Source organism: Haliotis rubra, unplaced genomic scaffold (genome assembly GCF_003918875.1).
Source record: "Haliotis rubra isolate DU_JTF1 unplaced genomic scaffold, ASM391887v1 Scf443, whole genome shotgun sequence".
NCBI classification, from domain to species: Eukaryota; Metazoa; Mollusca; class Gastropoda; order Lepetellida; family Haliotidae; genus Haliotis; species Haliotis rubra.
This window is the reverse complement of record NW_025767128.1, coordinates 773,926-790,178: the sequence shown is the minus strand read 5'-3', so window position 1 is coordinate 790,178 and position 16,253 is coordinate 773,926. Positions and strand designations below refer to the sequence as shown.

General features: G+C 40.1%; 1 protein-coding gene and 1 pseudogene across 1 annotated transcript in view; one reads left to right on the top strand and one right to left on the bottom strand.

Moving 5' to 3' along the window:
• Positions 1-16,253, top strand: part of LOC124289577 (adhesion G-protein coupled receptor F3-like) — a 155,478-nt gene that overhangs the window by 57,859 nt on the left and 81,366 nt on the right. The gene's annotated exons all lie outside the window — the stretch shown is intronic.
• On the bottom strand, positions 8,602-15,199 carry LOC124289584 (annotated as a pseudogene).

Genomic DNA, 16,253 nt, shown 5'->3' with positions numbered 1-16,253 from the left:
TAAAACATTGCCATGCAATACAATGAATATATTTCATACCAAATTGTGATGTAAAATATATATTTTTAATTCATCAAGTGCGTGAATAGAATATCATACATGTGCAAAATGCAATGGGACAGGGTGTTGAAGTGAGAGATGTTATCCTGTCTGATGAAGTATTTCATGAAATTAGGGGCGGTGGGGCTAGTGGTTAAAGCGTTTGCTCGTCACGCTGAAGACCCGGGTTCGATTCCCCACATTGGCACAATGTGAAACCCATTTCAGATGTCCACTGCCGTGGTATTGCTGGAATATTGCTAAAAGCGGCGTAAAACTAACCTCAATCAATCTTTATAAACATATTACTCCATTAGAGTATATTTTACAATAAGAAAACGTCGTAACACCAAAATTAATTAATAAACTGACGATCTGTCATACACATACATAGTTACAATCTATGATACAGGTCAGTTTCTCTTAAATCGTACATAAGGAGAAAACAGATCTTTCAGATTAACCGCTTCATAATGTGAATCGCAAGAAGTAAACTTAGGACTTTTATCTCCATCTACTTTAAGCAGATAGTCATGAATAAACCGACTGTGGCCAGTACGACATAGTTGTAAAATGACCTGATCGTGTCTTGACTGACAACCCAAGTAGGTATAACCCATTGCATGCATATTGGTATACGTACTAGTGTTATAAAAACAGAAAGGACCTTACTTTATATTCAGTCTGGTCCACCCCAAACATAAACAGTAGCATGGCAATAGAGACGCATACGCAGATATGAACCAAAATCGTAGACTGGTCGGATTTCACGTATCTTGAAACAATAGAAAAGAAAACGGCTGCATGAAATGTACAGCGCAGCACTGCACAGCACAACACAGCACAGCACAGCACAGCACAAAATAACTGTTGCAATATAATGATTACTCCCTTATGAGTATTTTGTGAATGCAATGAATGCTCCCGGCATCCGGGCAGTTGTACCATCATGGCTGACTAAAGTGCAAGCGTGGATCGCTTTGTTGTGTTTTCATTTAAGTTTGGGTAACTTAACATGATATTGGTGTATGAAACAATAACTATAATGTGCAAACTTATCAACGAAACAGCACGACACATATGTTGTGGATTTATGTAAGAGTAAGATAGGTTTGACGCCCATTTCAACATATATATGCTTTATTATACGACAGCCAACAATGACTCCTGTTGGTATATGTATATCAGGACTTACATGTTTGTTGTTATCAGGAAAATGGTTGCAGTTGAGCAGAACAATATGACGGTGATACTTCATTTGTATCCGAGGTATCCAATGTATTAAAGATCACATATACTCTAGGGGGGTACAAATACATAAATCACTAATTGGCATCGTTATAAATGAAACCCCGTCATTAAAACTACTCATTTCGATCTTTAATTAACTTAAATCGACCTTTTTGACAACAGTGCACAATCCTCACCCGCGAACGAAATTTCAACAAATCAGAGCGGCGCATTTCAGGGGGTAAATTATCTTGTTTAAAGGTTTGTATAAACCTGAAATCGTGACAACTGTTGTGAAAAATGAAAGCTATATGTCCTTCCTCCGATGACGTCACTGCAGTGCTCTGGCGACAGAGTTACGTAACCTGACTGTGGTTTCGTTGGCGGGCGAGAGTGAAGTAGGCGACTTTTTGGCAACTTTTAATCGCTCGGTATTAATTAACCACAAGTTTTTTAAGAATGAATTTGGTGTTCTCACATAAGACTAACCACAAATCTTTCATATGTAATAGTTAAAAGAGTAAAAAAAATACAAAGTTTTATTTGTTCTTTAAGGCCTGTCTCGCCTTACAAATCTATTTCTGTCATAATTTACTGAGCCTTTGGAACAAATACAAAATATTAATAATGTTGATCGTGAGTCATATTGAATGCTTAGGTGTGAGAGTGAGTGACACCAGTAGTATTTCAGTCATATTATATGTCGTGGATAGCATCTGGCAATCCATTTCACGTACGGGATCACGGCATATTTACATATTTTACATACATATATAATATTCTCTCCATGGCGAAATGTGGCACCTATAACCATGGGACCGGTCGTATACCGCTGAACCTATAGGTACATGAGCTTCACTGCTGACTGAATTTCCGGTACACTCAACCCGTGCCCACTACGATATGTACTCGTGTGAAACCTCTCCGCCATGCTCGTGCAACATGCATTTCGAACTGTACATACGTTGATCCTGTAATCTTTCAACACGAACACTGACACACGCATTTCGGGCGGTACACACTTGGGCTAAGGGGCGGTGGGGTAGCCTAATGGTTAAAGCGTTGGCTCGTCACGCTGAAGACCCGGGTTCGATTCCCCACATGGGTACAACGTGTGAAGCCCATTTCTGGTGTTCCCCGCCGTGATATTGCTGGAATATTGCTAAAAGCGGCGTTAAACCATACTCACTCACTTGGGCTTAAGGTACACCCATGTTAAATGGGCACATGCACTTCAAACACACAGACAGGGTACAAGTGGCTAACCGTGTGTTGAAGTTATTCAGATGGTATCCTGATGCTATCTTACCTCCAAACCGCGCCGTAGAGAATCACCGTCAGAACTAGGCAGGCCACAGAGATGCTGCACCCGGCCTCTGTTATTATCGTTAAGAGAAGCGGCGTCTGTTTCACCTCCGTGATCCTCTGTGGTTATTGGATGGTGATGTATCTGTATGAATGTTGCAGTTAATTTTTCCAGCGATGGTGTTCAGCCAATCATCATTTAAATAAATGTTTGTATTCTTAAAATGTTTAGTTTCAAGTGTATACTCTCTTTTGTCCATCAGTATATTCTGCTTCAATACAGACAGTAACAGATCATAAATAGCTGGGCCTATCATATAGAAGTCCATGTGGGAGAGAAACCTTTGCTGTCTTACAGTTAAACCATCAGAGTTGGTGTACATTTGCTTTAATTTATGATCACTACATTTTGTAACTAAGGCTAATATGCATGAATTAATACTATAAAAGATCATTATCACTTAAAATACACGGATGCATACTGTGTATGATGCACACATAACATTTTGTTTATATTTACTGTTGTTCTTTTGAAAAAATGTTCTAAAGTAATATAGACATGTAGGGATGTTTAAGTATATTATCATTATTTTTAAACTCATGGAACTGAAGATATGAAAGCCAAGAAACAAAACAAATGTGGCCTTACTACTGTCACTTTCAAGGCGACTTACATTCAGATGGTGCAATTTCAGCTCTACATGCATAGACCTTTGCCTTATAAGAGATGTACTTATGTGATGATAAGAACATGATGAATTTGACCCACTGATTTATCTGGACAGAATTAACACAAACAGATTGTCTTTTTCATACAGTGAAACCCTGTTAAATTGGACAGTGCCTCGCCAAGCAAAATTGTTGGAAATAACAATATCTGTTCCAATCACTGAAAAAAAGTAATGTCCCTGTTTGAAATGGATTTTCCATACTGTATTTCTTCAGTGTTTGTGGATTGACAATGTCTTGACTAACATTGTTTTTCTGTATTTCTGAATAATTTAGCATGTGTGATTTGTTAATGGTTAAACAGGTTGCTAAGTTTTAAATGTGTACAAATATATATATTCTTTACATTGATGTCCAGTGTTAATCATGTGGATGTTATATGGTAGCTTGTTCTTTGTTATTAAAGTTAGGTTATATCTACCTGTAGGTAAGGGTCTGAGTTTTCTGGAACATTTGGAGTAAAGGATTTAATTGTGAAAGACATGAGTGATATAAAAGTGGTTCCACACAAAGATACTGAACATAGCTCAATGAAACAGTTGTTTTTGGTTCCAGTACACCTTGTAGCTAAAGAGTAGTATGTTAATCTGTAGTACTCTGTGAATGTTTAGAGAAATGTTTTATCTAATATTGCATTTAATCAGATGCCTCGTTTGTATCTACAATTTGTTTGCTTATGATCAGTGTTGGTGCTTTTCAAATTGAGATGTTTTGTTTAAAGTATATTGTGTGTATATTGAAAATTACCATTTCAATTTACATATGAATAGAATGTGTTTAATTAAAGTATGTCAGTATGATCATTATATGGAATACCCTTGTGTTCCAGTAACAAATCATGGTATTAAACATATGCTACAAGAAATTAGTTGTAAATTTGATGTTTTGTTGCTATGACAAAGTATATGTTTCTTGTTAAAGATGGACTTTATAAAGAGGTCATATGAGTGTATCAAAGTTTGTCATGTGTGACTAATTAATAATGATTTTATTATTTAGTGGTTGATGTTGATTTTATTTCAGTAAATTATCAACAGATAATTCTTTGTTTTATAGTTTGAAACCTGGAAAATATGTACAATGTTGTGACTGCAAACATGAATCTCAGTAATATGGCCAATTTCAATGTTAACTGATTTGGATATACATAATGTCATGTGTAAAAGTTGCAAGCTTCTGGATAAAGTGATTGAACATGTTGTATTTGTTGTTTATGTGAAGGATAAATACTGATACTGATAACCAATCACATTCTTCACAGAGATCCGTAGCCTAGTGGATAAAGCCGCCAAGCTAGTAAACAAAGGGTTACAGGTTCGAAACCAGGCATCGGCACAATACATTGGAAGTTTTCAATAATAATTTAGTGATAGCAAGACAAAGTTATATCAATCTTCAAAACTTGTACAAGTAAAATAATTCAAAGTCAAGGGCGATTCCTCAGAAAAACCCTGGACAGTTTATGGAGAAAATGCCTGGTATTTCTTGAAGAATGCCAGCAAAACTGTGTGTAGAGGTTTACTAAAAGGAGAATCTGGTGAGACAATAGAGTGATGTCACTGGAGGTTTATAATTGCGGGCTGGTTTAATTATTACAATGTCCGCTCGTCAAGCTGAAGACCCGGTTTATTCCCCACATGGTTTCAATGTGTGAAGCCCATTTCTGGTATCCCCTGCTGTGATATTCCAGGAATATTGCTAAAAGTGGCACAAAATTTACTCACTCACTTCTTTATTCCCTTTTCTTGCATTTACAGCAGTCCCATGATGAGTGGGTCACAGTACTAATGTCAATGTACCTTTGAACATGTTCAATAGATCTGAGTAATTGCTCTATCATAGCCAAACCTGAAAGTCATAAATCATCCTGGATGATATTGTCATCTGTTCATGTGGGTTAATAGGTATAATCCTTGTACCTCTTGCTAGCTTAATGAAAAGCAGCGAAAACTCTTTTGATCACAAGGAATCTCTGCTAGGATCCGAGTTGTAGTTATGCCGATTATGTTGATGCAACTGTACAATTCTGTATATGCCATAAGCATATTTGTTATGACATATGCTTACCCCTTATCACAAACACATGCAAAGGCAAGTCATTGCTTCACTCATGTGCACCTAGGAACATAGGAATATTTTGTAAAATATATACGTTCAATGAAAAATAATAACCAGTCAATATTATCTGCCATAAGTTATTCCATTTGGCTTAAAAGATGAATAGCTAAATAGCCGCTCAGATTCAGTGCTGACACCAAGTGATTGATTAAACCAATCTAATTTACCCACTCTCGTTCTTCTCCCTATTACTTGTATTTGACTTCCGTTTGGTTCCTGTTCCATAGATCAGAGTACCTTATACAGGCAATAAACTACTGGTAGTTTAGAATTATTATTCAAAGACACATTTCCATTCAATGACAGGGACCCATGAACAGTTGTATGTTAAGTTGGTGAAACTAGTTTCATCACTTGTTGATAATTTTCGAGGTGATGTGGGTTTAGGAGTTGTTTGGCATCCCAAGAATATTAACTCTCAGTCAGGACACCACTGCAATACTGGTTACTCTGCTGTTGTCAAAGGTTGTGAATACTTTGATACTTTTGACCATGACAAGGTAGATTCTCTGCGAAACATAATGTTAACTAAAACAGGACGAGGAATGATATATTATTTATAAAAAAATAATATGTCATGGTTTGTAGGCCTGAACGAAAACATTTAACAGGCATGACAGGTGCTTAGTGTTTAGGATATTAGCTTTTAATCATTTTCATGATGTGTACACTTCTCAATCATACATGTATTTCGTTGAAAGCTCTATAGGTGTGTTATAGACTTTCTTTCCTGAAAACCATATCAGAAACGCAATTTATAACTTCACTTTGTAGAGGGCGGTTGGGTAGCCTAGTGGTTAAAGCGTTGGCTCTTCACGCCGAAGCCCCGTTTCGAATCCCCACATGGGTACAATGTGTGAAGCCCATTTCTGGCCCATCGCCGTGATGTTGCTGGAATATTGCTGAAAGCGGCGTAAAACCAAACTCAGTCAGTCGGTCACTTTGTAGATAAATCTTACTTTAATCCATTTGTATTCCTTGGCGCGTGTAGGCAAATGACGGAATATTGATATTGTATGAGCGCTTCGAGCTCTCTGAAACTTATCTGAGGATGTCACTCCATGTACGGTTTCCTACTTTTGTTTAAGGGAATAAGGCGAATGACCTCACTTTCACTTTCCTTTCGCTTTGTCCACGTGAAAGTCACACGACAAAAGACGAACTATTTCATTCATACATTTGTTCATAGACTGACGCCTGTTAAAAGCGTTTGTTAGGAAAAACTAAACTGTCAACTGGAAGGATATAAAATGTTGAGAAAGAGTGAAAACATTTGTACAGCTTCGGCACCTGATGCATGCATTTAGAGGCAAAGGTTTGAATGAGTCCAAACGTATTTTTGTTTTAGCGAATTACGTCTGTTGATGGGCAACGCATATGCAGCGGTATGAGATATCAGTGCGTGGAGAGTGCTTGATTCTTGTGTAACTATTTGGAAAGAAAAGTGACTGCAACTGGAAACGTGATAAAATAGAAAAATAATGATCCGTTACAAGCCTCGCTCCATATGTTGCGCTTGCCTACACTGACGCTCTCGCGCAGTATAATCAGGAAACATGGCTGGGGAGTACTGTCTCGAAATGAATTTGCTCCCAAAGCGCACCTACAATACTTCTTCTATATTGAAAATAAGGTTATTGTCTTGGGTGCATTTCCTTGTTTTGACTTAGCAATAACGTGGAAGCCCGCACAGATAACCTGGGTTAATTAGGAGCAGATTTCACATTGCAGTTTATACTAGCAGATTTCAAGTTCCATCCTCAGTAATCATTATTGGTGCAATGACGACATCATAACTGTTTACCTCCCTGACTTTAACGAGTTCAGTGCTCGTGAGAAAGTAATTTCTCCCTCCTGTCACCGAACCCAGATCGTAATAACTGCTGGTATTTTATACAAGCACCGATCCTGCAACATATACATAAAATCAATAGACAGCACCTTCGACACCTTCAGTTGCTTTTACACATCATATTTGACCTTCCGTGACGAGATCTACACTCACAAGCACAGTCTGAAGGGTTCCCACTATCTCCTCTATCAATGAAATCTTTACGACATATTTCGAACAATCAATCACTTTCCACCCCTCTGTTGACACCGCAAAAGTAGACACGTTCACCGCCATAGAACATGTCACCTCTGAGGACAGCTTCACTTCCCTCAATGATCATCCTGCACACATTGTCTCATAAACCACAAACAAGCAGGCCAAGGAAACACCGCACCAAATCCCACGCCTATCGTATCGCCCGTCAGAATCGGCATACGCTAGCAAGGCCCATTTACACATCTGACCTCCCGCCTCGTAAAGAACAAGGCCAGCATGAATGTCACCTTTTCCAGCGGCAATACCCTTTTGAAGTCCCAACCCCAGAGGATGCCTAATATATACCCTAATCCAATGTAGTCCAGTCAGTCTGTAATTTGACACAGATTGCAAAACAAATATTTGTATAAGCAGTACATGCTTTGTAGTACTGTCTATGATTTTAGCTGGACATTATGCCGAAATGTAAAAGATGGTAGCACCGAAAGTAGAAGCTCTGCATCGTGATTATGACGGTAGTTCTCTGATGCAACACCTACCATGGGCCCAACGGCCAAGTTCCAAAGTTGGTTTTGATGAGAATTGTTAGAGCCCATACTCATCATCATGGTCACATGTGGCACACTGCTGAAATATCCGGACCTACGTCAGCTTCACAGAGAATATCAATGTGTTACCTGCTAATATGAATGCGTACCTGCTTATGTTAGTAAAGAAACCCCACACGTGTGGAACATTAAGCAGCAAGCATAGATTTGACCATGAAATATTCGATGGCTGTCATAGACCATTCAATTGGTCTTGTACTGCAAGGAGCTTCTTTGTGGAAACTTAAAAATGATTCTCATTCAAAGCACTTAGCTAAAGTATTTTCCAGAAAGGCACCAACGGAGGAAATCGTGGCGGATGAAAGAAAAGAACTTGTCTCTACTGATAATCCTGGGAAATGGTCTACTTAGGTGCAGTAAATCATGACTAATCTGAATACGAAGTGGTGAATTAGTTCAGCAGTTGGTTCCGGGGTTTGAGAGAATCCAAACAATTTAGTAATTCTTAAGATTTAATATATTATGTATGAAGTTGAAATGTTTTTGAGAAAACTTCCAGTCATAATCCAGAAAAATATGCAGTCAAAGCAACATTCTGATTATTGTGAGAACATTGATTACTTGTAATACAAAAATGTTAGTTAAATAACATACATCTCTATTTGGACAATCATATTATCAAGCATTTCATGTGGAAGGTTCATCCGATTAATTGGCCATCTCATTGCCATCCAGTTATGTTATTGTAAAGGTCCAGTATGCAGCTGTCAATCATTTATGTCATTTTGAAGGGGCATCCCGTTATCAACTAATGTTTACATTGTGAAGGCCCACCCCATGATAAATCATATGGTCATGTCCATGCTAAAAACTGTACTTATGCAAACCATTATGTCAGGGCGAAGACCCATGCCCACTGACATGGCATCTGGTTGACAGGGATGGGAGGGATTGTGATGCTGATTCCTTTTGGTGAAGCATACTGCCAGGAGAAGCCTTCAGTGTAGCCCAGGAGGTTGACTTTTGTTCCATTATTTGGCAAAGCTGACCCAAGGATGAGTTGACCTGGCTGTGGCCAGTTGAGGACAATGGCGTACACCGTCCCAGCTCTCTGTGTGTACCTGCAGAGAGAAGACACCGTGAAAATTACAAGAAACAATACGACTGTATGTATTCACTACACCAAAATCCGACTGGAGTTGTGTCATTCGGGGCCTGACGAAGTGATGTGGAATATATAAAGCACCTACCAAACTCCTGGTGTGACTGTGTCATTTTCTGCCAGTCAAAGTAGGGAAAATATAAAGTACCTACCGCACTCCTGGTGTGACTGTGTCATTCTGTGCCACCCAAGGTTTGGAATATATAAAGCACCTACCACACTCATGGAGTGATTGTGTCATGATGTACCACCCAAGGTGTGGAATATATAAAGTACCCACCAAACTCCTGGTGTGACTGTGTCATTCTGTGCCACCCAAGGTGTGGAATATATAAAGTGCATACCAAACTCCTGGAGTGAATGTGTCATTCTGTGCCACCCAAGGTGTGGAATATATAAAGTACCCACCAAACTCCTGGTGTGACTGTGTCATTCTGGACCACCCAAGGTGTGGAATATATAAAGTACCTACCAAACTCCTGGTGTGACTGTGTCATTCTGGACCACCCAAGGTTTGGAGGAGTAGATGGCCTCCCCATTCACCTTCCGCCAGTCTCCCATCTGACGCAGTCTCTCCTCAAAGATCGGACTAATCATGCCATATTTGGTTGGACCGACATTGATTGCCAGGTTCCCTCCACAGCTGAAATGATAAATATCAACCTTGAAAATATTAGCCTGACGCACTACCGAGGTATTTGAGATTGTTTATAATTGTTATGATGCTTATATTTATGCGGGGCACAGGGTGCTGGTTCTCTTAGCTGCATGTAAACAGTGTGCCGGGCTGCATCCACATCGAAACCTATCCCAAACTCACTCAACGACTGATATATACTGAGAAGCAACGAAAACGCGATCAGCATTTTCTATCGTGTTATCGTCCCATAAGAAATAATAAAGTTATTAGTTAAGGAAAATCATAACTTAGCATGATAACGGTCTAATGTCATTGTGTGTAAAGACAGGTAAGGTTCTGTGCACAACGTCATGAGCAAAACACCAGAACACATCTTTAAGTGTCAGTCTGCCATGACATGCATGTTGATACTGCATGTAAACAGTCCATGATTGTCCCCTATAAAACACAGTTTGATTTGACATTGACACCCATATGAACCATGACACGGTTAACGCAAGGTCAGAGACATCAACCATTGGAATGCTGCGAACTGGCATTTCCCAGACCGATGTCGCACCACATGTTAACGTGCATTCATCAACTGTTAGTCGGCTCATAAGGCGCTACCAAGTCACTGGCAGGGCGGAGGACCGGCCACGCCCTGGCGTTCAACGTGTGACCACGGCACATCAGGACCGCTACATCGTCGTGCAACACCTCCGAGATCGATTCCAGAGAGCTACACAGACTGCCAACAACATGTCGGGCACGTCGGCCTTACCTAAGTCAGATCTTAACTCATCTTCATCGACTTCAACGACAGCGATGCGCTGCAGCAGGTAGTTTCCTGGTCAATGTCGGTTGGAGGAATGTTGCTTTTTCCCGATGAATCTCGCTTTAAGGTCTCTTTCCCAGATGGACGCCAACGTGTTTATCGACGTTTATCGACCGTTTTGTGCGACCCTGTGTTACTGAGAGAGGTCGTTTTGGTGGAGGAGTAATGGTTTGGGGCTCCATAAATGCTCATTTTCGTTCACAGCTTGTTATTGTGCAAGGCACCTTGACGGCGCGGCGTAACGTCGAGACTGTTCTCCAGCCAGTTCGTCTTCCTCTCTTGAGACAGCATAGTGGTAACCAACTTGTCTTTCAGCATGACAATGCTCGTCAACGCACTGCCATCCTGACACGGAATTTTCTTAGGAACAACAACATTGTGGCAGTCACGCAGTGGCCCTCCAGGTCACCAGACGTGAATCCAATACAGCACCTGTTGGACGAACTTGGTAGGCGTGTGAAACATCAGCAGATTCCACCCCGCAATGCTGCTAAGTTCACGCAGGCACTGTAAAATCACTGGATCAATTTCATCCGTCGTTTGTGTCATTCCATGTCAAGACATTTGCCAGCTTTTGTTCGTGCTCAAGGCGGACACACCAGGTACTGACAGTCTGCCCAGGCAGTCAGGTGTAAATGTGTTGAAAGTGGTGATAGTGGACACTGGGTTGGTCAGAAATTCTCTACTGTGATTGAACTTTGCTAACATACATAATATATGCTTTGTAATTTTCCTATGTTAATAAGTTGACCTTTGAAAATGGAATTGCGTTTTCATTGCCTCTCAGTATACATTTACGTAAGTACACACCTGACTATTTGAACCAGCCGTGCTATAATCTCATCCATGGTCAGATAATCTTCTAGGACAGCCTCTCGACGAAATCCCCACGATTTCTTGTCAATTGTTAATCCTCCCTCCCACTTCTTTGGCTGAAGTACTCCTATAACATTCAGAATCAGCTGTACTCTTAGTGTTCATGTACTCATAATCACAATACTTTTGATAATCAGTGAACCGGAGGTGGGGTGAGGTGAAATAGGGTTTAACGTCGTACTTAAGAATATTTCGCTCATATGACGACGTGCATGCGTCTGTATGTGTGGCTGCTTGTACTAGCCCAGACTTAAGCTGGTTTAATAGTGCTAGCTCACTGACATACCATGCCGCTGTTTAGCATGAATACCCAACTCATTATACTGACTCCGAGCCGACCAGTCCTTGTTGTACCCATTAATGCCGAGCGCCAGGCAGGGACCAACAAGTACCATATTTTAACATATTTGGTATGACGCGGCAGGGGATCGAACCCGCGAACTTCCGCTCTCCGGGTGGACGCTCTAACCACTACACCACGGAGGCGGTCATCGGTGAACCGACATCATTTTACAAACATTTACGCGGTTTTTTAGTGTATTTATCAACGAAAATCACAATCATTATACAGTGATACTTTTGGGATTTGACTATCAACCCCTTTATATTTCAAATTTTGACTTTTCAGTGTACATCAATTACGTTCCATTTAAGGTCAACCTTTGAACATTCCCACCTTGTATGGGAAATGTCTCTATATAAGAGGAAACGTGTAGAGGAAAGGGTAGCCCAGTGGTTATTCATTCATCACACTGAAGGACTGTGTTAGATTCAATGGATGGGTTCTACAGGTGAAGCCCATAGGTGAAGCCCCATGCTTGTGTCCCCGCCAGTGTATTTTCTCATTCATTGCTAAACGAGTATAAAATCAAACTCACACACCGTCTGGTAACACTTTACTTCAGTACCTGGATTGTACCTGTCTGTACACGTCAAGTAGCCCCCATGATGACATACGTCTCCTTCCCCCCATCTGTCATTGACGATAACACTGTCCTTCACTGGGCTGCAAAGAACACACTAAGGAAACTGAAGTTTTTGCCATTGGACACAATAACAGGCACATATTGCCATGAGGGGTAGTACTGTCTTGAAATCCAGTCACCCATGGCAGTTCAAAATGCTCGACGTTTCATTTTAACAACAGAATAAAGAACACACCTTCTGTTTTTGGGCCATGTTTTTGCCTTAAATGACATGTATTTCTGAATTTACAAAATGCCACATGATGTTGATGTATTTACCAATTCGGGAACACATACCTGTCGTTGTACAGCCAGGCTAAAAACTCCTTGGAACCCCAGTAAGTGTCTGGGGCCGCCCCCCTCCATCAGACCAGAATAGGTCGGGTTTGTAGGTGTTGACAAGCTCGTACATCTCAGGAATAGTCTTTTGCTGAAACAGGTTTTGATTTGGATGCTTCATGATGTCTTTTTCCATGATACACATCGTAACAAGAAAAGATTTAATGACCAGCTCCAGATACGTTTCAGAAATAGTGAAATCCATACTTGCACCATAACTGCTCCAAAATGAACTGACGATGAGATTTGTAGATTTTGTTCTGTTTGTGGAGGATGGGAATGCTAACACTACCTTTGTGACTAATCCACAACAGATTTGTCCAGAGGATATCACGTATGTACTACTGTGTTTTAGGGAGGCAAGCTTTAACTTCTCCGAAGGAGCCAATATAGGTTTAACCATTCAATTACAACTTAAAAGAAGTTCACATTTTGTATCCAAACTCACAAACTAAATGCGCTTAGCTACAAACTCATCCTGTTAACTCATCTCTCAGCAACCAACTCAAGAAACACCATCATCATCCAAAAAGATGAATAAATCAATCCATTATCAACACACACCGTCCACCTACAATTTCTCGAAGCACTCAAAATCCCCATTTTGGCAACAGGTGGCCAAGTTGTTAAAGCGTTTGCTTTACATGCTATAGTCCTTGGTTCAGGTCTGATACGTGAAACTACTCTTGTATTCGTAGATCTGATATTGGTGGAAAAGACCACAAGTGGTATAAAGCCAATCACTCGCCAATACTAACACCATGTAGCTAACTAGCAAGACGCACTGTCACTACCAACAAACCCTCAATGATACATATAGTAATGCTGACCTCAGCAAACTTGGTGGTGGTGAAGTTGTTGGCCTTGTCCTGTAGATACAGAGGGTGGAACCACTCGTACAAACAGTGGTACAGGCCAAGGTGAATATCTGTCTTTGACCTCAATGCTTGCGCCATCTCTCCTGTTGATACCATTTCATTTAATTTCAATACTTTTGTTACCAATTACCGACTTAACATATTCATATTATCAAGTACCTTTTGCCTTGATTTGGAATGTGAAAATGAGAGAAAATGAAATTTAAAAAACATGCAGCTTGAAGTCCACAGCTTTCGTGCATAACTGACTGAGGTTTTTGCATTCTGCTTTCCAATCTAAGCACGAAAGGAAAGAAAACAAACTGAATAATATTATTCTTGCAAAGTATCGGAGATCGTATTTTATGAATTGGAAAACGTGTTTAAGACATATTTAGAAACTAGAATAAATCTATTGTGAACAATCTCAAGTCTTAAAGTATAATTACCAACAATGTCTCTCTTGGGGCCAACCATCATTGAGTTCCAGTTAAAACTGACGTTAGTTGGCCAGTTACAAAACCCTCCACAATGTTTAGTTATAAAGATAGTGTATCTGAAACAAAAAGCATGAACTGAGATGACATATAGGATTCATGGCAAACGTATGGAACTATGACATCAGCCTACACTTGTGTTTACATTAAGAGAAGTGCGGAACCCTAAATGATATGTTCAACTCATAATGCAGGAGACAGTGTGCAAAGGGAGAGAGAGAGACAACAATGGGCGAAAGAAGAAACAACAATAGGCGCCGAAAGACACAAAAATGAGTAACGAAAGAGGCGATGGCATTGCCCCGGGCATTGGTCTTCTTTAGGAGATAACAGGCATGGCCCAGGGAATTATCAGTTAATACTAAAGACATATGTGTTCCTAAGTGAAACATGTTCTCCATTTGTGGATGTTACGTGTGAATTACAGTGTGTGAAATAGTGTAGAATATTTCACAGATTTTAAAAAGATGATATGTTGTCAAAGCAAAGCGCTATTCGGTCACACAGAAGGCATCCACGGATAGCTGGGTTTTACTGCAACATCCAATCTCTCAGTGAATTAATAAAATCATACTTAGCCCCAGAAGCAGCAAACAGTTCAGCCCAAGCTTCAGCATCATAAAACTCTGCCGTGAAGTCTCTTGCGAAGTCAGCATAGGTGAAGTCAGGTTTATAGTTGTCCTTCATGTACTGCAGATACATTGGATTTTTGTCCCCTTGCCATCGTTCCCAAAACCACTCGTTTCCAAAACTTGGTACAGAAAAGACTCCCCATGACACAAAGACTCCAATTTTGGCTTCATCATACCATGTTGGTAATGGCCTGGAATCTAGGGACTCCCATGTTGGGTCGTAGCGAATCTCCGTCTTCTTCTTGTTTGCTGAACGTCCATCTGCTGTCGTTAAAGCTAGGAATATCAGGACGACCGTCTTTGTGTCCATTGTTGATGAGGGATAGATGTGTTTATGATCCTGCTGCAAAGTGTGATGGCATTTAACACGATCTCTTTATGGCCAAAACGAAGTCAAGTACAGCTGATTACATCGAGTGACATATGTTCAAGATTAAAGACAGGCTGGATGATAATGGATGTACTATTAATGTTTCTCTGTGCGTTTTTTTCACCTTGATGTGACAAGAGCTGTGAGATTGTCTCCACGTTAATTTGCGGTCAAACTGCTGGACTAAGAAAGGTGAAATTTGACATGTTTCTCGCTATGTCACAAATAATTGGAATCATGAATAATTAGTGATATCAAATTACGATTCTTAAGAATTATGATCTTCTCAGTGAAGCATGAAGTCTGCAGAGTAGAAATTCATTCAGCTTTCTTAATGTTCTGTCATTCTATTCAGCCATTCCATCAGATTGGACCAGGAAGAACTGCTACGGCCAATGTTATGTAAAATTAAGGAAGAAACAGTAAATATTGGAAGAGGTAGACATTTCTGTATGTAGTATGTATCAAGAAATGTTAACAGTTTCATTAGTTGCAAAACCGGATTTAAGAGTTGCTTCCCTTTGCAATATCAGGATTTTCTGAGGCTGTTAATGGTCTCCCACTTCGTCCGAACAGTTTAGTTGAAACGATTATGGGACAGTGACAGTCATTGTTTTTTGCCGTTGGCGTTATGTCTGCGAGAGAGATCTTACTATCTGCAAGGTACTTTCAAGGCTGCGTTAACTGGCGCATGGGTTCAAGTAGTTCAACAATTAACCTTCCACACTAGATGTAGATTGAAGCTGATGCTTCTTCAAAATATTATTTCTCAGCCTTGCTGTCTGAGAATGGTTTGCATAATAGAATTCAACTGTCAACATCTTTTGCAAAATCTACACATATCCAATCCTGTCTGTAGTAGTTGTTTTTCCTTAAATCTATATAATTAGCTTCTTTCTTTCCCAGTTCTCAACACAATCTATCAAAACTAGCTTGGTGCAGAGAACACTCCCCAGTGGATGAAGATTCCCAGATAAATTTCATCATGTTATGCCGTAATCGGGCTGTAATCTAAGGACGCCCATTTGGGTTCATGCATTTAGTATTACTGTTGAGACATAGCCGTGACCCAACAGTTA